The following is a 25,828-nucleotide window of genomic DNA, read 5'->3' as shown; positions in this document are numbered from 1 at the left end:
TAATGTTTTACATATTGCTTTAAAACTGTCAGAAACCAAAGCATTTTGCAAGCTGAATGCAGATGTCAAATAACCTTTCCAACAGAAGTAAAATGGTCTAAGAGACAGGTCATGGGGTCCTATTCCCAGCAGCTCTGAGTTCACACCCCTGGCTGACACTTGCTTAATGTACAGATTTAGGCAAATGACCTAGCTTCTCTCTGCCTCAATTTTCTCGTGTATATAATGAGAATAATGATATACCGTTGCTTTTCAGAAGCCCTATCAATGATTAGTTGATGCTTGGGCAACAGTGTGACACCATGGTCGGTCTCTTTAAGAGATTGTCTGGGGCGGGAGGAGAGGGTTTCTTTGACATGTGCTTCTGAAAAACAAGGTACTAAATAACTGCTGAGCACATATTTCTCACCACTGGAACAGCCATTCCAGAGCCTGTTTAAGAGAGAACAGCAAAATAGCTATTTGGTACAAAAAGAAAAGGAAAAACATAAGATCTGAATCCCTGTTGCCCACTTACCCTGCAAAAATATCCCAAGCTCACTGGCATTGGTACCATGCCATGCTCCCAGTGACCATCAGCACAGGCCATCCCCGAGCATGCTCTGCAATTACAGCAACAGTGGGAGCAATCCCACAGCCAGGATAACAAGGAGTCATCCACTACAGGGGGATTGTCAAGGGGCATGGAATTAGCACAGCACCTTTACATGCGCTCCTCCCCTAACGCAGATTCAGCCTGCTAAAGAGGATGAGGAGGGTCATGTTTTCTAGCTGCAAAGTGCAGTTGGCACCCTGTGTAATTTAGAGCCTCCTCGATGGATAATACACAGGAGTCAATGCCGTTCTATCCCTAGAGTGGGGCAGAACAAATGTGGCTTAAAGCCATCCTTTCAACATCCTCTTGATTTGCGATGGGCACTTGTTGCTCAGCACCCAGGATCAGGGCCACAAGAACAAGGCAGATTCATTGATTTAAAATTTAGACATCCCAAACACAAATTTTATTCAAAATAGCAGCAGACTAACATAAAGAAGAAAGAGTATTTTGTGGGGTTTTATAGTTGGTCAGGAAGTTAGCTTTATAGCTCCTCTGAAAAACAGCACTATCAGCAAAGGCACCCTCCAGTGTGAGGGCATCAGCTCTAAACTAACTCAGACGGAAATACAAATCTATTAAGTCAACACCAGTTGTCTCTGACCTATTTAGTCCTTATCTGCCCACAAGCTTATTCTGATTTACTTAAAGCAGTTTATCTAGGATGAGCTAAGCCCTTGTTACTAATTGGCAAGCACCTCGTCTCACGTTGGCCTAAATGTCTTAAACTCAGCTAAAAAAGTCTAGGTTAGAAAGATCAAAGTGTCTACACAGCTATCATCATTGCTTTAACAAAGCTCTTTTCAAATCGAATCTTAAATTAAGCTACTTTAATTGAATCCTTTTAATTAAGGTACATGCTTGAGACGAAGATATTGTCTACTTGCGTGCTGACCAAAGACCTGGTTAACTGTCATGATCCAAAGAAAATCCTTTGGGCAAAAGATACCTCACATCCCAAATGCTTCTTTTCTGTTTTGCTTCCAGGCATCAGAACCATAAAGCCTTCAGGTCCACTGAAGAGTGCTGAACCTTGATCCTAGAAGTGCCGTCACACAGAGTGAAAATGAGGTACATGAGAGCATGAATAATATATATCACATTGCACTACATAGCTCCGTGGCATGCAAATGTCAAGAACTGGATCGTCAGCGCAATATTCAGTCCAGTTCACAGGCTGGATATAGTATTAGATGCTCTTGCTTATTTTTCTAATTCAATATCAAAAATGTCCCTCAGGCAAGCCAATAGTTAAGGTCAAAATAATAAGAAATATCCACTACCTTCAGGAGCCAAACCAGGTTCAGTCCCAGCTGGGCCAAGGAATCTTGGCACCAGTATTAAGCCGTCTGTCTCATCGAGACTGATGTTGAGCAGACAAGTAGATTTACTTCTAACTTTCAGGCTCCTTACTCATGTTTCCCACAGCTGCTGCTAACAGCTCCACAAACTTCTGCATTGGCTTTTCTGCTACGTTCCAGCCACTCCTAGATCCTTTCAAAACCCTCAGCAACTGCACGCCTGTCCACATGAGGGCTCAGGGGGGAAAAATAAACAGCAAAGCAGAAATTTTCAGGGAAAAAATGTGGGAGAGGGGGTAGGAGAGGTTCGACATTTTTACTCTTGCTTGTTTCTCTGATCTGATTTCTTCTGACTCCTGGCATGTCTTCTTCCTCATCCCAGCTCTCCCTGTAACCACTACTTATCCTTTGCTCACATGAGTGACTCCCAGCTTGCAGGGAAAGCTGACTTTAGGGGCAAACAATACTAAGCCCTACACCATGAGAGGTCCCAACTTATGTAGCTACACTAGCCACAACAGGATAGAGGAAGGAGAAAGGACCCAAATCTTAGTCCTTGACCACTACAAGTTTAATGCTACCTCTGGTTGCAAGCAAAGGCCTTTTCTCTTTCTGTCGCCTCTCAGTCACTCTGTGAACAGCTGCTCATATTTCTTTTGTTGGGCATGGTCCTAAAAAACAGGTTCATATACACAATGTTGCTCTGCAGCTCCAGCATCTACCACCTCCTTTCAGCTGTAGAACTAGATTCCATATTCAGGGACAAATTCTGCCTGTTCCAAGGGAATCCAGAAAGAAAAGCCAGTGCACATGCCCTGCTCCATTTGTAAAGAAGCAGAGCGAACTCAGCAGTGTCCAACCCTCCACCATATGCCATATATCACAGCAGGGCTTATAAGGTCAGTAGAAAGGGGTGACCAGGAGAGACGCACTGTTGAGGTGACCAGGAGTCCATTACCTTCTGCCTTGACTTAGGCAAAACTTCATTTAGAGGAAGGTGTCTATGCCTGGAGAACAGAAACGTTCTTCAAGAAAAGGCCTCCTGTTTTCCATTTGTAATGTGCATTTTAACAGCTTTAAATTGCTCTGCACATTAGTCAGGTGCATAATTAATAAATAATAATAACAATAACTTGATGCCGGTTCCATCTGGCATCCGCTGGAGAGCTTAGCCCTCAGTGTGGTTTGGTAATGCTCTCAGCACTTACCCGTCAGACACCATCAGGCCACTCTAGGGCTGGTGGTAAGAGACAGTCTGGGCAGCACAGGGGAGGGGTTTGTTGTTCAGAAAGCTGCTAGATTTATTTAGTATTATATAAAAGCCCTTAGAAAAAAAAAACTTCTTCCTTTCTCTTAACTGCCTGCCAAGAAATTACTTGGGGGAATGGGGAAAATGCTCTTTAAAAGGCTATTAAATGTTATTGTTAAGAGAAAAAGGTGTCCATAATGTAATGCCTTCCCCAGAGCAGTTCTTTCCTCTCCCCAGAACAGCCTCTCAGCTTTCTGTTTGTTTTGCACTACCAAACTGAAGTTGACGCTGTGGCTCCTGATGAATTGGTGCTTGATGTCATTGCCAATGCTAATAGTTCTCCAAAAGGAGACTATTTGGATTTATAATTGCAGCAGCAGCTACATCAGGCACTCACAAAACAAAACAAAACAAAAAAAATAACCCCTTCAGTATCTCAGAGGAAGACAACTCCATTTTCCCTTCAAGTATTTTGGTGAGAAATGCAGTTAAATAACACCAAACTCCCGCTTATTTATCACCGCATGTACAAGCAGAGTGATCACATTACCTCTAGGCAAGGGCTGACCCTGTGAAGATGCAAATCTGCAAAAATGCTTCTTTATACTGTCCAGGATTGCCCAAGGTCATGAGCATTACAGACTACTACAGACCAAAACTTCAAAGCAAGTTTACAGTATTATTTTTAATCATTGCCTCCCTCCATTATCATGTCTGGGGAAATCTGAGTCTGATTTGAGGCTTGTATTCGTGGCCAAATCTATTGCATAAGCTATATACCAAGGAGATTATTCAAACTGCTACGAGCGCTGCTAAGCTCACCAGTAAGAAAGCAAGCCTGGAATTTGTAACATTTGGCATTTTTTGGCATGTGACATGTATGTGCATAAGTATGCAAATAGTACATATATATTGACACAAAGGCTAGGAAAGATTTTTTTTTTTTCCTTCTAGTCCCAGAACTCAGTGCCCATCCTACAGCAATGGGTGAGCTGGCACCAGCACCAACACTTGACTCAGATTGGAGCTGAATTTATTACACTGGTTTTAAGCAGAGCAGAAATTATAGGGAGGGAAAAAAAAAAAAAAAACAAAACACACAGAAGGCCCTAATTTCGCATCCTTGGCACTGATTTGACAACAGACAGATCTTTTTCAGCACTGGATTTGCTGTCTTACTACAGAAAAGTAAGAAGGAACTGATTTTTCAGTTATTTGGTTTCAAAAGCCTTAATGTTTAAGTCGGCACTTGCTGTACATACAGCCCCCAGGTGACATCACAGCTTTGAGGTTTGGTGTTGAACGTGAAGTTATTACAGTGGGTGGGGAAGAGGGAAGCAGTCATTTTGAAAACCAGACTGACAGCCAGCACTCTGAATGGCAGTTACCAGCAGCTGTCCTGGCTTTGAACTGTTACAGTTTTATTTTAAAAAGTTAGATCAGGAGTATAAACTCCCCATCCCACTTTAAGCTTTTTTAATAAAAATTCAAAGTGAAGAGCTGTCATAGCCCTGAGTCAAAGCAATCGAAAGAGCTACAGTTGGCTACAAGTCTGGAGAAAGGAAATTTTCTTGTTAAATTTCCAGCAGCAGTGGGAAGAAAATGAGAAAAAAAGGAAGGGAAGAAACCAGAAAACCTGGAGTGGGCAAAGGTTCAAGAAGAAAAAGAGAAGGACTAGCTCAGTTTGGTGGTGTTAGAGGACATACATAGTTAACAGCACACTGAGTGCCACTTGTATACGCAGTAATACCGCTAACATCAGTACACTCAAGTGAGAAAATTCCAGCAGCCTTTGTATGGTGTAAATGGATTGTCCCATTTCCAGTGCCATGAGAAAACCACAAAGATACCTTCCATCAACATTGCCGCTAGGATGCCAGCTAGAGGAAGAAATTCCAGCCTGATCTCAGAAATCGGTCTTGCTTTTCCCTTTCCTACCCCTCACAGTGGATCGTACAACGCAGAGCAGCACGAGTGATCTGTGCTGTGCACTGCAGATGCCTGTAGGACCGGATGGTATTACCTGTCCTGGGAGTGGTGACGTGGGGGGAGTTTTAACAATTTTACTGTGAAGTACTGTATGTTAAAAAAAGAGAAATAATGAAACCCCAGGGTTATCACTTTAACAACTCCTATTTTTTATTTGAAAAACTTAATCAGGAATTTTTATTACTCCCAAATAGTGTTTTAAAATAAAAACCAATCCCTTCCAAGCTGCCTTGGGCATACACTACTGAAACTCGCAGATGGAAGGCATTCTTGCAGACAGTGCTTCCTAATCCTGCCAGGAGTTGGAGAGGGGGCAAGGAAACCTCCAGGGTAAAACAACGGGAGCAGAGGTCCTGTAGGACAAGAAGATGATGAATTCCAAGGGAGCAAGAAGAGCAAAACATCAGAGGGAGAGATTCTGGGTTAAGGAAGCAGAACGGCAGCGGAGGGGAAAGTCTTATGGGAAAACAGAATAGCAAGAGAGGCGAGGCATAGCAAAGGAAAGCGCAGAGTGGCAGAGCCATAGGGCCAAAGCTGTAGATAGCTCTTGAAATCCTAGAACCAAAATTGCAGTAAAAGGAGAATAATATAAATGCAGTGAATCGGAGGGAAGGTTATGTCCGATAAATCATAATATGAAATTTATAATCAGGAAAAATTTCTAAGACAGGCTTTTCCTTGTGTCGGAGCTCCAGTACCATCACAAATTGAGAATCCCTCTCGGTGTTAAGTCATACTCTACTCTGTCTAGGTAACCTTCAGTTTCTATGTATAATATTCACCAGGTTCTTGCACTATGCCCACCACTGGTATTTGGGCCATCACAAGTCAGGATTAAATTGAGCAGCTACTCCTGGATCAGAGCAATAAAAGTTCCTATTTCACTGCCTATTTTCATCTACCCAGTTTTCTCAAACTTTCCTCTTTCGAGCTGTTGTTTTCTAAGGTTTGTCTGTATGTAAAGGTCACTAGTTTTGGAAGCTTCAGCAGAAATGATTCAAATTCTTCCAAGAAAAGGCAGAGAGAAATGTATATATGTATATATAAAAAGGAAAAAAAAAATCCACCCTTTAGGGTTTTTTAAAGAGATATGGAACCAAACTAATCACCAAAGAAAGATTAATTCTGAACTGAAAATTAACTTTGCTAGGGAAAAGTGTCTTTAAGTATTCAGGCCAACACTAGCTTGGATTTGATCAAGTTACAAGCCTATTATAACTATAAAGCATATTTAGTCTGACTCTTACTACCCCTTAAAACCAGGTTTAAGACAGAATCCATTTTACCACAACTGGCTAACTTAGGATATCAGCCAAAGAGTGACATACGTCATCGTCCTGAAACAGCTCGAAATTAGCCGACATGAATATTGCTGACAGTGAAGCCTTGGTAGCACAGGGTGCAGTACAGGCCTGACAACCCACTTGGCTCCTTGGACGGATATCACAATGCATGTTAAGGTCTGCACTGCCACTGATAAATGTTGTTGTAGGCCTAAACTAATGAACTCCTGGCTGAAGATCAGTAGCAACACCACAGACATGGAGTGTCGGGGCGGCTAGCGGAAAAGTACAAGTATGCAAGAAACTCGAGGGCATGCCAACCTTGCAGATCTGGGACAAATAACTCTGAGGAGTCAGGGAACAGCTGGCCTTGCAGGTCCGAGATAAATAACCTTGAAGAAGTAGGGAGTAGGCAACAAGTTATAACTGTAGCTTCTAGCACATAGCAAAACCATAGCTTCTAGCATGTAGCGAAACCGCAAGTAGGAGGGATTATTGTAATGAAATATTTAGAGCTAAGCCAATCAGAAATGATAGAATTTGTGTAATTTGTGTAACTGTTAAGTAGCTGTATAAAAGGCTTTCCGACGCGTCTAATAAACTGACATTTTGCTTGCATCAAGCAGCGTCCCGTCTCTCAATTGCGGCAATGGAGTTTGCGACTGAGCAAAGAGTATGTCGGCTGCACTGGCAGGTTCACTACAGGGCAGAGTTAAGGTTACTGCGTGGCCCAGCTCTTGAGCTTTGAGACTCTTGGTTCTGACTCTGACTTGTCTTTGAGTTCAAGTCAAAGATTACATGTGCAGTGATCTTTTGACCCTGTGTTTTCCTAGTGTTAAGCAATGGGTTCAAAAGATAAATTCTCTGTCTGTACCATATATATGAATTACAGACCTAAATATGAAGCTAAGGAAGACACCAGCACATGTACAGCAGATTATAGATAATTGCTGTTCGTTTACTGATCCTTACCCCCCACAGAACTATGTAAGTTAATGAGCTCTGAAATACGAGTTTCAAAAAAACTTTCATTTCAATAATATTATACACCCTCAGGCTCCTATTAAACTTTTTTGCAACAATAACGCCATTCAAACTAACATTCATATGTGAATTACAGTGAAACTGCACCACAGGAAAATGCAGAGAAAATTAAATAGAAAAGAAAACAGAGTTTTTAGTCCGCTAGTTATCTTAGCCACATTCAAATTAATAGGCAACAGTTCCTAGGGATAGGTAAATCGCCTCCAATAAAATCAGAACCTGCCTGGCCTCCTACCATATACTTGAAGGGAGCAACTGGAAAACAGAAATATCATAGGATTTATTTCTCAGAATTTCTGCCCTGCTCAACATGCAGCAAGCAGTAACCTTCTTGAGTGACTTTCTATCAGATTCTTAATTTCATCACACTCCTAAAGAGATACACGCACACTCTCACACGCTGCTTATCATCAGAATTTGCCTCTGAGATCCCAAGGCTGGCCTTGACCCAAGCCCATATGTGACCCAAACAGTAGATACTCATTCACTAAACTGTGTTATTTCCAGCTTTACCCTCACTTGCGTTGAAGCCACCTCCACCGTTGCTACAAATGCTGTGCAGGTATCCCTCTCAAGAAATCTCACATACAAGATTTTCAGAAAGATCTGACTTACAAATTTATGCCCAGTGCAGATGGGTGAAACTTGCCCTCCCGACTCAAGCAGGGTCTGTTTTTTGAAGTTCTCTAGCAACATGAACAAGTAAGTTAATGCTTAATGAAATTAAAAAAGCTTAGTGGAAATCGGTCAGAAGAGGTTGTCCAGGCGCTTCTGCAATTCTGGTTAGGCAGCTGCAGAGATATTAACACCTTTCAAAATGTGGCTGTAGAGCACTTTTGAAAACCCACCTTTCATGTTTTCTACATCATTAATGTACACATATTGATTTGGATGCTTATCCAGAAAAGCTACAATCCAACAATATTCATTTCATGAGCAGAGAAGGTTAAAACCCACAACTCTAGACCCTTATGTACCTCAGCTTCAAGAAGTCTGAATTCTGATCCCAGTCCAAATGTAATCTGAATTCACCTCTACAACTTAACATCTGTGCTGGAGTTTTTGCTGAAGCCTCATACCACCATACCGTAAGCAGAGTCCAAGATTTCCAAAGGCAACAAGAGGAAGTCAAGATTGCGTAAGGAATTGAGATCTGGCCTGTAATTAATGCCTTGTGTTTAAAACCTTCAGATTACAGGTCTGTGTTTTGTCTCTGAGCTTGTAGGGAGTCCTGTGTGGTGACAGGAATCTGAGCTGTCTGGTGCTCGTCACAGGACCTGGGTAGTTCCTTCCCATTTTGATTATTTGGCCTTGGAACCCTCTGATTCATAGAATAAAGTAAATGAGACTGAAGTGAATTTTTAAAAGGCTCTGTTATTCCTGTCTAAGCTAATTGTGTAATCCTGTTCTGTGCAATAACAATCACATACGTTTTCTGTACTAGGTTCAGCCTTATACACAAAACCTTTTCAACACAGTTCTTTTAATATCCCTGTGCCTACACAATTCCAGTGCAATCCAACAGAGTGGGCTGGCCAACTCACAACTGGTGGCTGTTGATTTTTTTGTTTGTTTATTTGCAGATCATCAAGAGCATGTGAAGAGTGGGTATGTGTGAAAAGAACTGCAGACTGAGCAGCTTAAAATTGGAGCTTGAGCAAAAAACACTCTTTTCCTGTTCAAAATTGTTCAGGACTGAATCCTGACCTCAAGGTAAAGCAGAGAAAACTGGATTTGAAGAGGAGAGGATCTTCAGCTGGTTCTAGGAGCAGGTTCTCCTTTCCCAAGTCAAAGGGCACTGGAAACATCATTCTGCACTGCAGCCCTATAGCTGTTGGGGTATCCTTTGTACCTGCATTATCTGCAGTCAGTCTGATACCCACTTGCTAAATTTCTTGCCCACCCTCTATTTCACCAAATGTGGTAAGGACTGTACTGAAGCACAGCTCTGCAGGAAACACTGTGAGACATCTGTCAGGGAAACATCTCCAAAGCAGACAGCCTCATGCAGCTCATCTGGTCTAGTTCTGCTGGCTTCTGCAAGCCTGGGGATTTGAAAGCTTCTCATCTAACGCTTACCTGGAATACTGGGTGGTCAAAGAAGCACCGTGGCTCTGAAGGAAAAACTGTACAGATCTGAAATGCCCTTTCTTCCCAGCAAAGGCCTATATTAGCTTCATGATGAGTCATAATTATGGTATCTCAGAGAACCACTACAAGCAAAGATTCTCAAAACTGAAAGGAGAGGGCATTTTTGGTTTAGAAGTCCTCACCAGCCTCAGTGGGCTTCATCTCCATTGACAGGTGAAGCATAGCATGAAGAGCCCACTGGGCACAAGGTAAAAACTCTGAACACCTCCTAGCCATGCTGTAGGCAATAGAGCTAGCCAGAAGCTGCTGCAGAGTGGAGGAAGAGCTGGAGAATATGGGCCAGAAGACTGGCAGTTTCAGCCCAGCCCTGAGGCTTAGCTGTCTCTGAGGCCAGCCACTCTGGTGACATAGTGAAGAACTTAGTCTCACTGTACCAGAGCAAAGAAGGTCAAGCTCTTCCCTACCTCTCCTCCAGCAAGTCCTGGAGCTGGAGCTAAGGCAGCCTCTATAGTGCAAGTGCAAAGATTTACAGTGTGGACAGTGGGTGAAGCTTGAAAGTAGGCATCAACCACAATTAACGGAGAGCCTGAGGGACTCTGTCTCAGTGAGAGCACATTAATACAATTCTAAAGTGCAGGAGTGCTCTAACAGTGCTCTTTAATCAAGCTGAGGTGACCTATCAGAAAATGTGAGATGACTGCGGATAAACGGTCCATATGCTGAATACCAAGGCATTTAATGAAAAATTTCCCTTAATAGAAAAATTTTCCGTGCTCGATACTTTTCATTGACTACTTTTTTTACAATTGCACCCATTTAATTGCAATTGTCATTAAGTTATTTTCTATGTAACATCAACTGAAAATCATTTATTTCCTGCTCCAAGCAACAATTAATGCCAATTTTTTTTACACAGCACCATGGACTGCTACAGATTTTTCAATTTTCCACTCAGCTTCTCTATATAATTTTTATTTTTTAGTTTAGTTTCATAATTTTCAACTATTTGAAACAAGAGGCTGGAGTGGCTATTTCATGTTTTTTAGCAAAAGATAATTGAAAAGGTCCAACTATTAGAGCAGCAGGAACTACATAAACAAAAGAATAAGAAGGATGCACCATTGTGTCTCTGATTTTGATTTTACTTTAGGGAATGTCTATATTCGTAACAGAAAATCCAAAACCGGTTTGTATTATGCTGAAATGGACATATGGGGCTTTTACGCTACACATACAAGTGTCTTACATTGTACTCTGCCTGTGACAAGGTGGCAAATTCGAGGCCCCAGGACTGCTTTCTCTCTTGATGGTAGCAAATGCTACACCTTGAAGATTGCTTGATTATGGGATCAAAGTCAGAGCCCTGATGTGCAGCGAAGACTGGATCCAAGGAGTGATTCCAGAAAGAGCTAATTCTCTCCTTTGACTTAGCTCAGTTCTAACTTGTTCAAGGTTGAAGAAGGACCAGCACTATCTGAAAATTTTCTGAATGTTTACTTTTTTTCAATAAAATGGATTACATTGTTACAGTTAATGGAAAGGAACTTCTGGTTTTTTGAACATTAACAAATGCTAGGGTTTGACTTTGCTGATAAAAATGAAGACATCTTCATTCTTTTATCAACTTTCTATATAAAAAACCTATTTTCGTAGTTTGCTGCAGATGGATTTTGTAAATTCCTTTTCACAATGGTTAGTGGGTGCTGACACTTCACAATCATTAGCTCTACCCTGATCTACTGCTGCCTCCTCTAAGTCTGACAGACTTACACAAGGACCAGAAGAAAAATACTCCAGACAATGTCTTATGCAGCAGGGCCTTTGAACTAAACACTTTCTTCTAATCCTCATATTGCTTGCAGAATTTCACCCTCAGTCACTAAAATAATAGAAAATCTTGCTTCAGAAAGTTTTTTTAATCAAATGAAATGATAGACCCATTTTTTATTCTTGTGGCTAAAGTCCAAAAACACACACTCTGTCATCAATGGTGTTGAATTTAGCATTTTTGTGATAAAGCTCTTTGAGCTTCTTTTCAAATAAACATGTACAGCTTTAAATGAATAAATCATGCAAATACATGTTAATGTATACATAAATTAACACAACATAATAAGGAAAACGAAGAAACAAGATTACAAATTTTCTGCACCTCCAAAATATGAGAGTGATATTTGCTTTAGAAAGAACAAACTCATTTAGAGGGAAAGCTTATATAGATCCAAACAAACCCAAATCACCAATGAAAGCTAATTTTATGTTCAGCAAAGAAGGAAGATGTGCTTCCCACTACAATAGACAAAATCCAATTAAATTAGGCAAACGTAAAAACACAGAAACAAAATTTAATTTAGTACATAAAATCCCAGAGTTGAATTCTGTTGTCCATTCCATGTTCATAACCCTCATGAAATGAGTTAGAAATTCTGGGGAACAGTATTCAGTGTGGATGAAGAATGGGGGCAGTCAACAGGAGAATCTGCTTCAAAGATGCAAGTTTTCAGAGAGATTTTTTTGTGCAAAGTGTGTATTTCGTTTTCCCTGTCTCACTGTTTCCATTTCTCTTTTTCAACCTTGAATGTTTTTAAATTAAGATAAATAGTATTTGGGGAATACTCCTCAAAAGACATCATCTCAACAAGCGTGCTTCATACATATGCCCTATGCAATGGGATGAATTTTTCAAAGCACTCCCCCTTTGTCTAACTCTGTTCCCACTAAAGTAAAGGATACATTTCAGCAGATACAGAATTATTCATTGCCGAGTGCTTTTGAAAATCCTGCAAAATCCTGTCCCATACTTTCTGTTACCACTCTTACCAACAAGCTGCTGTTACTACAAGGGTCATAAATGTGTGGTTTGTGAGGTTACAATGAACTGGTCTCAGTCTAACAGACACAGACAGTCATTTTCTAATGAATATAGTCTAATTTCTAATGAAATAGTCTAAGGTAAACCCAAACTCTAGTACAACACTGCCAAGTTTTGAAGAAAAACATCTCCTGATAAATAGTCTATAATGCTGCTTACTAGCATGCATTCGGGGGTTAGTTTATTAGTATCAAGCATATTTTGACAAATGATATTTAGTTAGCAAAGATGAGGTTTCTGCTGAATTCTGCTTTCTGTTCACAAGAATCAAACTTTATAATAAAGACAACTCACATCCCAGAAACATTCAACAGAAACATTTGCTTAAATCAGCTGTCTTTCACCCTGAACAGCCTTCTTGAGAGGAGCAGAAAATTCGGCCTAAGATTCCCTGATAGTCATTTGAAGATGGAAGGGTTTATCATAGGCAAGCAGAGTATAAAGTAAGGACACCTATCTGATGAATCTCATCTGTCTAATGCATTTGCCAGACCCTTATCACTGCACCTAGATGCCACAACTGACTCCATTTACTAGTCAGTTTTGATACATGGACTCATAACATGATTCTCCACATTACCACTTTAAATATAAGATTGCTTATCTGGAATGACAGCGCTGTTAGAACCAATTCATTCTTCATAGTGTCCTGGACCTTGGCCCTTTACTTAAGCTAGAGTGAAGCAGAGCAGATTTGTGTTTGCAGCAGTCTTATGCCCACCAGTACGCTGCCCTTGCCAATGCATCAGCCTTTACATAGATGCACATTGTTATCTTAGGATTCAATTCAGCATCCAAATACAGTAAGTGGCAAAACTCTTACTATATGAAATGCTAGTTGTTCAGATTCTGTTCTCTTCTTTTCACACAGCGGTTAAAAAACAAGCACAAACAAGAACATCCTACTGCTCTGTCCTCCAAATAACCCAGCTTCCAACCATTTCTTCTGTTGTCCAAGGCTAACGTCGACATGTCAGAAATGTTAAGATATATTTCTCCTTCAGTAAAAAGAATATGCAATATCCTGACAGACTTCAGTACTGAACTGTCAACAAAAATATCAGTACAATAAGCTGCAAAGTTAACAACCCATTCTGTGATTTCTGGAGATGTCAGTAGTTATTATAAATGACTTTCCAGTTAATTACCTGTTTTGAAAATTAAGGAGATTGGGGGTTCACATCTGCTCCAATAAGTAGCTTCAGTGCCCGCCTCATCCCATTGAGTATGATAAATAATATATTCTCTACCACCCAGACTGCCAGACAGTGGCTGTGTCAAACTCCTCAGAGAGCACACTTTGTCTGCCATGTGTTACAGGCAACATTTATGACAAAAGTAGAAATTAGATGGTGGTTAATCTTGCTTCTCTGTGTCCCATGTGGGGCACAAGCACAGTTATAGTGTGCCTTGCTGGATGACAGTCAGAAAAAATGATCTCAGCAAATTGTGTGTACATCAGGATACAGCACAAAGAATGGGCTTAGGAAATTATTTTGGGTGAATTGGGCAATGAGGTAGTCTCTAAAAGAGAAACAAGGTGACGGAAGAGCAAATTTTATTTCCCCTTGAAAAAAAAAAGCAAGCTTTACATTACAGTTAGATCACAGTGAAGAAGAATGAAATCATACTGCTCTGGGGTTTTTAATTTGCTTCTTATTGCTGCTTAGACTATTTAGCTTGCAGATCATAATAAACTCTGTTATAATGACAGCACCAAAAGATGGATCCAGCTTATAAAAATACTACTAAAGTAATAGCAGTAAGTTCTGCATGGTAGTTCCTGCGAAATGCAAAAGGAATGATTTTCATTTCACTTACATAGGTATAAACAAAGTAAATTCGATAGTTACAGAAGACTGACAAATTAAGGCAAGTGAGATCAGAACTGGACTTACATGTAGGCTGTCATCACACCATAACAACACAGAACACAAATCAAAGTTTTGCCTGAAGAAAAACTCTGAGGTAGTCCCCAGTAAGCCTTATCTACTTTAAGTGAGATTTGATTCAGCTTGCAAAGTAACTTAAAGTCAACCCCCAGCTGTGATTTCCCTCTGAACACTTTTTTAAATATATAATTATAGCATGAAGATCATAAGAGGTAGCATGACTTAACAGAATCATAATTTTCTAAAGAAACTTGCTGGCTAGAGTTACAGATTCCTGGGATCAAAGCACAAAGAGAAGTAATACTGGTATAACTGTCTACTATACCTCATGCCAAAAAGCAGTACCACTCACGACTACTGATGCCATTTATCATTTAGACTCGGGCTTCCAACAATGTTTGTATGAAGATTTGGGAGCTGTGGCTACACTTCATATTGGAGCTGTCCGAACTTCTATGTTTCTGCCCATGGTTGTTGCAATTTACTCAAGCAAATAAACACATTGATCGATCTGAACGCCACAAGAACCATTCTGTGATAACATATTCTGTATAAGACTGAATTAAGTGTACAATAGTTAACTTCTCTTGGGAGTATCTGAGAACTCCTGGGAAATCTTTCAGAAGAAGGAGAATTTTCACTTTACTTTGATGAACCTTTTATTTTCTCCCCAATTTTTAATGAAATGCAGGAACTTTAACTCCTAAAAGTTGACAACAGCTGGCATCCTTCTGCTTTCACGCTTCACATCTTTTCATTCTTAAGAGCCTTGTCAATCTCGTTTTGACCCTTCAACTCTATACTTCCTTCTGTCTGTTGATGCAGTGACTGGCTTACCACCACAGAAAAACAGTCATATAAGAGATCACTTGCCGTATAATAAACTTTAAATCTTTACATTTCTTGCCAGTTCTGTACAGAATACAGTCATTCTCCAAACATAAAACTTCATATTGGCTAGGCTGGAATAAACAAACCTAACCTCCTGCATTCTCTCATGAAGATTTTCAAAGGCTCTCCAGGACTCAAATCAGGAATCACATTGATTTTCAGTAAATCCTTTCTCCTAATTCCTCTAAAGCGTTTCAGAAAACCTCCTGCCACAAGCCTCAGAGAACATATGTAGTGCAGTCTTAGGGACAGGAAATTGGAGATGATGTTAAAAATCTTTAATATTTGCTATACCAACAGCATGCTGACATAAACACCTAACATAAATTTCTCTGTAGAAAGATACAGGGTTACAGGGCTATAGCTTTTCTAAAAGGGCCTGCTCATTATCACAAAATCTATTGGTACATTTACATTAGGTAGAGCTATCTTTGCCTTCACTGGAAAGATCCAGAAATCAGAAAAAAAACTTTCTCTAATTTCACAATACAAGGCCTTTAGCTAGGACGACAATTTTGGTCTGTAAGACCGTAAATATTTGTCTATTCAAAGGCAGCATTTATCTTACAAAGGCACACATACCAGTTTTGCCTCTGACAAGTTCCTTGTTTATTTATTACTCTAATAACAAATAGACTGTCATCCCTGCTGGGCCTCAAAGATGAACTAAATCTGCTGACACAACTGATTGGGAGCGGCTGCAAATTATTTTATTAAAAACTGTGCAATAGCAGATTCATGGTGGGAAGAATGTTTAAATCATAATTCCGTTAGCGGCCTATATATTCCATAGTAACATTCAAAGAAACCAGAAATACTTTTGTAACCCTCATGTTTATACTGCAGCATTTGATTTTCATTTTGTCCAAACAGGGGAGAAGCAGTGAAGGGGAGACAGATTTTTTTTGTGTTGAGTGCTCTGTGTGCACACACACACGCCAAGAGCAAAGCACAGCATCTTAATTAGATGGGTCCAGAGGCTCCAGCAGACAAGGGAGAGTGACAGTCACTGGACATGCTTGATAGCTCTCTCTAAAGCAGTGCAGAGAATTTCTGGGAAAAGAAAGACAGATCCATACATCTCCAATTTTGGAGGGCTGAGCCAACCAGAACATGATAGGAAAGGACTGGAAGTAGGTGAGTAAAAGATTTTCTACAGGCTGAGCAGTGGGTGATAACAATCCTAAAACACATTATGCCTTACCAGGTCACCAGTAGCGCTGGTCTTAAAACTCTTCAGCCTCTGCTCAGAGTGGACACTGGGGAGGAATCATGTGCCTGACACTGCTACCTGGCTCCAGAGACACGGGTCTGAGGCAGGGCAACCGAGCAGAGACCCCCCCCAACTACTTACTGAAGACTGAGGCCCTGGCAATTACATACCAGCAACCATAAGAAGAAAACTGCCAAAGAATCACCACATAATAGTTATACTTAACAGTATCATTCACAGACACTTCAAATGCTGGACGCAGATGTTTGCATATATGAATAGTCAGGCTTGAGAATCAGTATGTGGTACTCACTGTCTTGTCTTCCTCCAAGCCTCCAAGGCTTAAAGCCTTCTGAGCTGTTACAAAGACCTCACCAGTACGAGCTTTTGGAGCAGTGAGGGTTTAGAAGAGGCACAAGAGAAAGGGAACACATTTGGAACACATTAAATTAACTCAGCCTTGTAAATCGCCTCCTTGTCCTGCAGCTGTCACTGCAGTTCACAAAGCTGTGCACTAGAATGAAACTCCTCTCTTTCCCCATTAGTGCCATAGGAGCTACCCAGTGTTCAGTCTCCTGGTCCATACAAAGAGGCATATCCCTAGCTGGGCTGCACACATCTCCCAATGGGCTTAGCTCACAGGCCCTCCACACCAACCCCTGCCAGACCCATGCCTTCTCCAGTTCCTCAGCTTAGCTATGCTTAGTACTGTTTCAGCCCGAAAGAGCTAGACCAGCAAAGATGTACTATTTACCCCACTTAAGTCAAGCTGGGCTGTATGGTATAGAGAAACTTTTGACACGGGCATACGTTCAACCAGAAAAGCACGTGTGAAGACAGTGAGATTCTTGTGCACCTGGACGGGCAATCCAGAAGCTGGACTGGAGGAACAAAATACCATATTAAAGGCTGCTCTGCTGCTTAGCTCCCACTGGAGGCAGGGAGGAGAGAGACCTGTAGCACCGTGCTGAGATAAGGGTAGCTGCCTGATACAAAACTGGCAACATTACCAGCAAATATCTGTGCAGAACAAGAGCAAAGCATGGAGAGGACTGTGCATCAAAAGGGTATCTCTGACAAGATAGGTTTCCTGGGATAAACCATTCACAGTCAAGGAGGTGCTTAAAAGCACAAATAATCATTAGCTTCACTGAAAATGCTTTTATAGTCATGCCATTTATGTACTTGCATAGAACTCAGCTGGAAATCTCTGCATCACTTAGTCTTTCTTAAATTTATAGTGATACCAGTGGTACCCAAACCTTACTGTGGCCTGTGCACAGAGGGGAATTACATGATACCGACCTTCTGGTCACCTTCTCCCTCCCCATGTTTATCGGCTCCTATGCTGGACAGCCTCTTACCCTGCGCTCTTTACTGTAATAGCTGTTATAGTCACTTGGTCATGTGGTTTGAGGCATTTCCAAGGAAACCTCTCAGCAATTATTTCTGGAGATGGAAAGTAGTCTTTTAGCATGTCTTAGTATCTATTCCACATACTTTATATTATAACAATTTATTCTGCAATGTGATTACATGTTGGCATAGACTCTGATTAGGGCTTTAAACAGGAACTAACAGCAGTTATGTTGAATATGTTTTTCATCTGATGATGCACAATACCATTGATTGGATGTAGATTATATTCAGCGTTAACTCCAGCTATATAAAAATATCACAAAGGAAACTCTATCTCATGGCACAGAATACTCTTTAATTGCATGGATGATCAGTACATGTTGTGACTTCTGCTTTTTTTAAAAATTCTGTACACAAAAAAAAAGTCATGCCTGTGAGAGAAACATTAATCCAAGTAATTACCAAGCATTGTTTACTTTTCCTCATAAATTCTGCAGTTTCTTGATTTTCACCCAGGCTGTATCATAAAGCTAAAGTGATGGGGGAAAAAAAAGCTGGATATGTCATTGTCCAAGATAAAAGTTTAAAGTTCATCATGTCAGGATTCAGGAAATGTATTAACTGTTTCTTGCTGACTGCAGATGCATTGCAAAGCTCTGATAATTTTTTTTTCATAATACCCCTTGATCCTCATATCTTCACTGCACCTTACACTTTTGCCATCCTACAGTCTCAGAGCATCTTTAACAGATCTGTACCCCTTGGAGATGAGAAATGTCACTAAGTATCCAATTTATTTGCCCATGATCATGGAGCTTGCAGCAGAACAGAACTGAATGACGACAGGTCTCTAAGTTACTTCCTTAATCCCTGGAAACCTAACTGCTGTTGGCTTTCTAGAGCTGAGAAAGGAGGCTGGGAAAGATATTTCAAACTCTCAGTCCAGACTTGATGGGATGTACATGACAAAAAAAGTGAAGAAACTAACAGTGATATCACTACAAATTTAAGAAAGACTTTTAAGCCATGCAGAGATTTCTAGCTGAGCTCTCTACTTAGTCAAAAAGGAAGAAAATGCTGAAAAGTTAAGTGGTAAAAAGTGGGGTGAAATTGAGTCCTTCCTCTGCATCCTTAGAGACAATGAGGATTTGTGGCTACGGAATGAAGGGAGTGGAACTATGATATGTCTTTGGGAAATTTTTGGACTAACTTCTGCTTCCTTTATTCCCCTACTGGACAATTTACTCTTCGTATATTTGAGTGAGAATGAAGGAGGCAAAAAGTTAAAAGGAGAAGTAGGGAAAAGTTGACCTGCTAGGGACAGGACCCAGGGAGGAGACACAGGGAGCACCTGGGTCAGTTTTCTGAGAAACACAGAGAGGAATTTCTGTTTCCACTGTAATTTACCTACAGCCAGTGATGAAGCCTGCGTCTTCCCTCAGGCCAGGTGTTGGATAGAAACTTGTACCTGCGGTGTATTATAAGTAATGTCAGTTACGTCTGTGTGGGTTTTTTTATTTTTGAGTAAGTTAAAGCTCCAATATAATCTTGGCTTATACTGGCACACCTGTGATTTTGCTAATTATATTATAGGCCATACGTCCACCAGGAGGGCTTGGCACTATAGCTATATCAGCAAACCTTTTTAGTTTAATTTAGGCCTTACAAAACACAGGTTGGGGAGCACGTGTCTGGTAGACGGAAAATAATGATTATCAATTGTCTTAGAGAATAGTCCATCAGATCAGATCCACTGAGTCATGTTACCATCTGCAGGTAGAATCAATTTCAGACTGTTGTAGGAATCAAAACTAAAATAATTTTAAACCCATTTAAGTAGGCACCATCTCAAATAAAATAAACATGGCAATGATTAACTACAATGGTAGTTATTACATAGTAATCATTTAATTGTGACATAACACCTGTGCATTTTATCAATAAGGCTCGCTGCCCTCTGTTGAGAAGATGCCTACTGGTTTGCTAATCATAGCTTCCTTTGCTAAAAAACACAACTCCATCTCGCTCTTTCTGCTTCAGGGTCTGCTTGACATAGCAGAAATTTCTGCTTTGCCTCCACTTATTTTGTCATCCTGTTCACATTATTTTAGTTATCAATTGCATAAACATTCCTCTAAGAACCTGCATACCAACAAAAAGCAACTCAAGTGCACTAGCAAGGAAAGACGGACACAGGGCGGCACATCTGTTGTACTTACCATTTCAGAGCCAAGGGGAGTCTTACAGCCCACGAAAGCTGAAAATTGGCTCTTTAGCTTTGCTTTTGCTTGGATGCTAAGATCATTAACTTCATTTCACATTAAAAAAATCTGTTAGATTATTTTGATAATAATAAAAGTGTTACACTGATCAAGTACCGTAACCAAAAACGTATATTAAAAGCATAGCATAGTTTAAAACATGTACTCCTTAACTAAAATGTCTTCCTTCCCATTGGATTTAAGTGCAAGTAAGGAAGAGTTTGACATCATACTCCTGTGTTTTACCAAATGTTACTGTTTACAGATATACTTCATCTTAGGCTGTAAAATTTCAAAACAAGCCAGGCAATAGAAAAAAAGTTAAAAAAAAAAATACGTCTTATAAGGAAGTTTCTTTTCATCCTCAGCTCCTGTAAAATATCGGTGGTGTTATTTTTGCACTTAAAAGTAAAAGTTCTCTCCTGAAAATTTCACACAGTGGAAAGACAGCAAAATTAAACAAATAAATGGGTGGAGAAAAGAAAGGAGGAGAAGATACAGGTATGGTATTGGAAAACAATTCTATTCATATACAGGAGGTTACAAATAAGCCAGGTTTTAAGTGAAGTCCATTTAGGTCATGATTTCTGCAGAAGAAATTACCAAACCAATATCGAGCAACAGAAGAAGAGAAGGACGGAGTCCAAGCCTTCCCAAAAGTACGCCTAATGTATTAGAAAAACTAATGGTTGGTGAACAGTTAGCTGAAGGGAAGATAGCACCCGTTCAGAAAGAGAAAGTTTAATTCTAAAACATTAGAGATAAAGGTTTCAGTTTTCATTGGTCACATTGTGTCCACTGATAGTAACATGGCCAATGGACCAGAAGGGAATTATTTCATTGAGTTTTAACACAAGGCAAAGAAATGCCTTTGAAATTTTTATATGCATCTCATCCAAGGTAATAAAAAAGCAAAAACACGGTAGAAGAGCAGAAGACCTTGATGTACCTATCAAGTATAGCTCAAGTGGGTTATTATGAATAGGCTTCTGCAAGGATTTTAACCATCATAAAGACAGTAAGCATGGATAGGCAATTGCAGAAATGTACAGACACTACCAGGATGCTATTAGTAAGAGTAGGAGAAAAGAGACTGATATAATACCCACCACAGAAGAAATAAAAAACCCATCAAAAGAACATGAGAATGTGCACTTACTCTGTTGATACAAGCCCTTGTTTAGATGCTGAAAGCTACCGGTTCCCTGACAGCAGAATGCATTCCTAATCATAGAGCAGACTAGACTGGCAGTTTTTCAAGTGACAACTGAGAATATTCATCTACAGAAGTAAGAAGGTCAAAAGTCAGTGAATTCTTTGCATACTTTAGTTCTTCGTACGTTTTGTTTTTCATATTTAAACTGTAACGAGCACCAAACTATGCTTTTAAGCATGATCCTTGATACTACACTGAACCACAATCTTTTATAAAATCACCAAAGACCACATGATCTCCCTGCTTCTTACAGTGACATCACTTAAAGGAAGTCACTTTTTTTTCCTAACAAAAACTTATCTAATAACTCTGGATACAATACATCACCTTATTACTTACGTATCACGCCTAATACCATAGTGCTCTGGGGCCCTGTTCATGATGGCCCTAATCATCCACTGTGACAAGCAGACTTCTGTTTGGACTTGGATTTATTGCTATAGATTGTTGGTTACCTAAAGATTAAATTGCCCTCCTGTTTAAATAAGGAGCCTCAAATAGATGCTCTATATTGCAGCAGAGAGCTAACTGTTAGATCCATTGTTCTCTGACACGGTCTCTTTTTTTTATCAGCGAAAGACTTTTTGAATTTAATCATGTCAATTTTCCAGTTGTTCTTTCCTGATCCTTAGAGAGGTTTCTTCAACTGACTGCATGATCAAAACTTAATAGCAACTCTGGATCATTTATACGCAAAAATGTGATAGCTATCACATATCCTGAGGTTCATCCATTGAAACATATATACCAAAAAGAAGAATCAGCCCATAGACTATGAATGTAGACACTCATAGCAAAAATATGTACTGTACAATGCATACAGTCTGGAAAATCATCTGAATGATAGGATACAAGAATTCCGACATAATGAATACTGTTTCACAAATGCACAGATTATACTGAACTAGAGAGACATATCAAACTCAGAAGACTTTTAGAAAGCTGCAAGAGAAAACAGTCTGATGTGTGAATTAATTATCTGACCTCTGCTTTGAATATGTCATATCCCAGTTATTTCATTTTATTAAAAGACTGTATAATCATGAACATAATCACAAATGCAATGTTTAAGAAAAATCTGATTTGAATCTTTGTACTTGGGTCACACATAATGTGATTCAGTTTTACTCTCTGCTTAATGCAGATACAAAACTGCATCTACAAAACTGTTACACAAAAATATAAAGCATGGAGGAACAAACTCTGTTCCAAAGGGACAGTAACTTTTCAACCAAAGCATTTAAACCAAAATGGGTAAGGTCACTACTCACAACACAACACCACGTTACCTAATTGGACATAGAAATGTTGAGATTTTGTAGATTATAGCATGCATGACCAAATAATATGACTCTGTGGCAACACAGGAGGCAGTAAGCCTTTTTAAAAAACAGCTTGTACTGAGATATCTTTGAAAGCACATACTTGGCCCACTTCTGTAGACACATAAGAAAATCCTTGGAAGTTGTAGTAACTGACTTTGTTGCTGACTTTTGCTGTGCTGTGCTTTGCCAAGTAACTTTACCGTAGTGTACTCAGATGATCATTCATGGTCATTTGTGATCAGTTAAAGTATCTTCACCGTTTTAATGCAGTAAATATCAGCTTATGTCGTACAAGACAGCAGGCACTTCTAGGAATATATTACACTGGATGAATAGGACTAATATTAACAACAGGCTTTAGCACTAAGCATTCCCCTCTCCTTACTTGCATGACCGCTTCTCTAAACCTTTTTGTTTAGAGACGTTGCTTATATAAAGTTTGTTTGTGCTTGCCTTTCAAAGGTTTGCGTTCCATTCTGAAAATAGTTATTCTCTCTACTCAGCATTTTATATTTATAACCACACTTCACAGAGCTTTTGTTAAAGATCGCCTGCACCTATTACAAGTCTGTAGGAGCACATTGTTTATGAACTTGAAATGAGACACACCAGGGTGGTTTCCATTTAGAGAGCATCTGGTAGCTACCTAGATATACTGCAGTGCTATGGATCATTTGTTACAATTAATAGAGCTAACCAAATTAAAGAAAGTGCAATCGGCAAAACTATGTATTTTAAGGTTTTGTTCCAAATTGGATTGACATGAAGATTTGAGACATTCCAAAATAATTGCATTTTGAAAGGACTGAATCATGACATTTTCCAGATTAACTGGGAAATATCCTCAGGAACCAACAACATGAAAGTGACAAGAATGGCCCCTGATGCTCTTCAGTATCAGTCTGCTCAGTCCTTGCATAGACTTCTGCTTTGGGACAGAGTGCCGGGGCTTCTAGAGACCCCTGAGCCATCTCTTTCTTTGCTTGGCCCAGAAGTAAAATGCAAGGTGAACTAATCTTTATGAAAAAGCTGCCCTGTAACTGCAGACTGAGAGCACCTCAAAGGACTCCAGACCCCAAATTGCAGCTCATATCTGCAGTAGGTTGCCTTCCTGAGCAGAGTTTTCACACTCGCTGCTGTGGGGTTAAGCAGAGGTCCCCATGACTTTCATATGCCTCACATTGCACAAGGGAGTCCGTGAACCTTAGAAGACTGGTCTGAGCTGCAGCTGCCATGGCTTTCACAGCTTCAGAGACACAAGCCTGGAGCTACGGAGCCTGAAAGCAACTTCAGACCTGAGGAGCCCACTCTTCCTATGTCAAATGCCAAATTTCATTAGGCATGGCTGCTGGGACACTTCACCCAGGAGTTGCACTGAAAATGGCGGGGAATTTTCTCCTTCTCGCTTTTTGAACCTTGTGAAAGAAGGCTATCTTGTTCAGGCAGCAAACATGAATCTCCAGACCTCTGTGAGTAAACATTTTGAAAATAGGGAACTAAATGCCTACTTTAAGACTTTAATGTTTCAAACATCATGATGAAAAATAGCAGCAATGTTACCTCCTGCAGAGGCGAGACAGAAATAAATCAGGGGAGTAATTTACTTCAAAGGTCTCTATGTTTACCTCTTCCTGTCTTCTAACTGGGACACCAATCTTACTGACTGAATCCAAGAATGTAGTCAAGGGAAAAATATCCACAAAGTGCTTGAAATAGTCCAGTGAATGTACAGTCTGATGGTTTTAGAATTGGTTCTGACAGTTTTGTACTACATGACAGTTTTAGGTATTAATTTTCATCTTTGTTTGCATTCTTGTCAGAGTTAGGACCAAATTCTCCCTAAGCCAGAGCCTTATTGGCAGCTCGCCTCTGATCTGTTGGAAACCAATGACAATTGGTGCTGGACAGGATGTTTCCCTCTTTCATGAAAAGGCAAAACTTAGAGCACAGCACTTGACACAGACCCAGATGGCACACTTCATGCCAAAATCTCTAAATAATCTGTACCAGGGAAGAGAGCAATCACAGTATAATGTGTGGATCTGTGAGCTACATTTGAGGAGCGGGCTGCACTTGCTCTGTCACTTCCATTTCCTGTGTCCGGTAGTCATTCCTGCAAACTGCTATATTTTGCCTTACCAAAAAAGTAAAAGGCTATTTTAAGTTGTTACATTTATTTCCGATTAAGAAAGCAATAAATCAAGAGAGTGGCAAAGGTTTTGTAAGTGAACACTCAAGTGCCATGTAAGAGGAAAAGTCAGACAACACTGAAATGCAATAAAAAGGACTTTTACAGCAGAGATTGCCTGTTGCTTGTTAAGCACAGCAAATGGTAACAGTTTGCTTTTATCAAAATACATGATTTTTGAACAATGAAGCCTGACAGAACCATCCAGAAGTGGTCTGCCTGCATTCCCATTATTGTCTGGCTCGGCAAGACAGAATGTTTAAAGATTAAAAAGTGCAGTGCACAGAAAAATGAGACTTAAGAATGACATCATCAAACACACCACAAAACGAGGCAGAATTACTAAAGGATTCCCTGGAGCAACCACAAGTCCTGCTGAGAACATTCCTGCTGGGGCTCCCTAATTAATGTACCCATTTTCCACCTGTCACACAGCAGAATTAAACTCACTGCATCTCTGCTTTAATTCTCCACTCAATCAATAATTCGGATAACAGATCCAAAGTCCTGTAGATTCTGTGTATTGATCTTCTCCCACCCTCAATTTGCCAGTTGTCTCCACTAACTTTGAGCAGTACGTCACTGAAAGTCCATTTCATTTAAAATGTAATCACTTTGCCAATGCTGAACTGCTTGCCAGTTTCATTAGTCTTCAGAAAACTTTCCCAAAATATGGAGCTGTGTGTAAACGCATTGAGTACTGCTTAGAAACAGAAATCAGCGTTCGGTCTATGACTTCTGCACTGGCAATAAAAATTGGTCTATGCAGACACGTAGACAGAAATTCTATACTTTAACCACTAGTCCTTTCCAAGTTCACCACAATTAGGCTAAAAGTTCAAATAATTTCTTTTTTTTTTTTCCTACATTGCAACTTAAAATAATTTTTGCCAACTGGAAAAAGAGTTTTACTTATTTATAATATTTTAATAGAAGAAGTTTGGAACTAAAAGGCAAATAAAAAAAATTCTACCCTTATTCTGCTGAGACAGCCTCTATCTTTTCCAACCCCATAAAGATAGATCTGCAAGTCTCATGAGGTTTCACAGTAATTAATGC

General features: G+C 40.0%; 1 long non-coding RNA gene across 2 annotated transcripts in view; it reads right to left on the bottom strand.

The window, feature by feature from the left end:
- LOC134519369 (uncharacterized) overlaps positions 1-25,828 on the bottom strand; it is a 99,127-nt gene that overhangs the window by 53,919 nt on the left and 19,380 nt on the right. Inside the window, exon 1 of one of the 2 annotated variants that reach the window (XR_010072199.1) lies at positions 8,077-8,128. The exons of the other annotated variant lie outside the window; for it this stretch is intronic. This is a non-coding gene — a long non-coding RNA (uncharacterized LOC134519369). Of the gene's footprint in view, positions 1-8,076; positions 8,129-25,828 lie in introns of those variants that run through there. 2 annotated transcript variants of the gene reach the window in all.

Source organism: Chroicocephalus ridibundus, chromosome 8 (assembly GCF_963924245.1).
Source record: "Chroicocephalus ridibundus chromosome 8, bChrRid1.1, whole genome shotgun sequence".
In the NCBI taxonomy this organism is placed as follows: domain Eukaryota; kingdom Metazoa; phylum Chordata; class Aves; order Charadriiformes; family Laridae; genus Chroicocephalus; species Chroicocephalus ridibundus.
The sequence above is the reverse complement of the archived record's forward strand: the minus strand, read 5'-3'. Positions and strand labels throughout refer to the sequence as shown.